This window comes from Gossypium raimondii, chromosome 4 (genome assembly GCF_025698545.1).
Source record: "Gossypium raimondii isolate GPD5lz chromosome 4, ASM2569854v1, whole genome shotgun sequence".
Lineage (NCBI taxonomy): Eukaryota > Viridiplantae > Streptophyta > Magnoliopsida > Malvales > Malvaceae > Gossypium > Gossypium raimondii.
In genome coordinates this window covers 9958254-9960054 of record NC_068568.1, presented here as the reverse complement: position 1 = coordinate 9960054, position 1801 = coordinate 9958254, and the positions used below count along the sequence as shown (strand labels likewise).

The following is a 1801-nucleotide window of genomic DNA, read 5'->3' as shown; positions in this document are numbered from 1 at the left end:
TGTAATGGGCTTAGGTCCACCTGATTCTGTTAATGGGCTAAGGCTCACCTGATACTATGCTTGTGATAGGCTCAGGCCCAGTCTATTTCTGCATACCGTATATCTGACTATTTGTATTATAAGGGCTTACACATCGAGTTTTCGCAAACTCACCCTTCTGTCTAACTGTACAAGTAACTCCCAGCCTTAGGCAATTTGAAGCTGCGAGAGACTCGGAGGTGGCCACACGACCGCTTACGCTCTGTCGTAGACTTTTTATTTGAATTTTATATTTGGGTTTTAATTCTGTTATAAGGCCTTTGAGGGATTAATTTTTTAAAAAGGGCTTTCGATTTCCTTATTTAAAACTACTAAACACAAATTTTCAAAATTAACAACTATTTTCCAAAAACACTTAAAAACAGACGTTTTTACATTTCAAACTTTAGTAGCTTCTGCGATTGGAATAACCTAAAGTATCAATGCCAGACATTAAGTAAATGTTTTTGACGAGATGATTTGCTAAACTCAAGCAAAAGGATTTAAACATATAAATGAAGCTTTAACGAAAAACTCAGTTTTTGATCGACGCTTTGATGTGACACGCCAGATTCGGCCATAACGTTTTGGTCGAGTTTGGGGTGTTACACACCTATTGTAGCAACAATAGATCCAAAGAGAATAATCTGAAGGAATCATCGACAGCAGCAATAGTAGTAGTGAAAACAAATGCAAAATCCACTGCCTATCATAGGTAAAGTACCACATGAAAATCCATTGTTTGATGACACTAATAATAGAGCCCTAAGAAACCCACAAGCACCACAGCTTCCTGCAAACATTTAGATGGCTTGGAATGAAAGAACTTCAACGGATTAAGCCTTACCAAGTTTGGACATGGTTCAAAAAAGTATAGCAAGGCCAAAAATAACAACTAGTAATTTTGAGATAAAATTGGCTATGATTCAAATGATCCAGAACAATCTACAGTTTACGGGCACTACGACAGAGGAACCTAATCAACATTTAAAATGGTTTCATCAAATTTGTGATACTTTTAAGTATAACGGGGTCACTGATGACATATTAATCTTCAGTTGTTCCCCTTCTCCTTGATTGATAATGTTTTTTCTTAGTTAGACTCGTAGGCACTAGGGTCTATCATGACATGGGATGAACTCGCTGGAAAGTTCTTATAGAAGTTTTTTCCAATCAGCAAAGTAGTGCAACTAAGAAGAGAGATTATTGTTTTAAGATAGATGGGAGGAGAAAGTTTCTATGAGGCCTGGGAACGATTCAAAATGTTGATTCTGAAATGCCCGCACCAAAGATTTCCTGAGTGGATGTGACTGCAGGTATTTTATAATAGGTTGGATGCAAATGCACGATCTGGATTAGACGGAGTAGCAGGAGGAGCCTTATGAATAGGACGTATGAGGATAAGTATGAGATCATTGAGAATATGGCACTAAACCCCAACCAATGGCCAATTGAATTATTCACATTTGGTCAGAAACCCACTACAGTAAAAGCTATCCAAGAAGATGATAAGTATAAACAGTTAGTGAATAGACTCAATTGTATCGAATCTTCTTCTACACCGTTGATGCATGGGGGAGACAAATCACTCTTCCACTATATCAACAATCCAGCTGAGGATATAAATTACATTGGGAATAGGCGTGGAAACCCTGATTCAAATACATATAATCTCGACTGGAGAGATCACCCAAATCTAAGATAAGGAGGAAACCAAGAATGAGGTAACAGTTCAAATCAAGTTTTATAAATAGTACAGGGACTTAATTGGAAAACAAGGTTA

At 37.4% G+C, this 1801-nt stretch overlaps 1 non-coding gene across 1 annotated transcript; it reads right to left on the bottom strand.

The window, feature by feature from the left end:
• Nucleotides 1–1205: 1205 nt before the first annotated feature.
• Nucleotides 1206–1312, bottom strand: LOC128040745 (small nucleolar RNA R71). The gene has a single exon (XR_008195551.1). It is a non-coding gene; the product is annotated as a small nucleolar RNA R71 (small nucleolar RNA).
• Between the last annotated feature and the right edge of the window lie 489 nt (nt 1313–1801).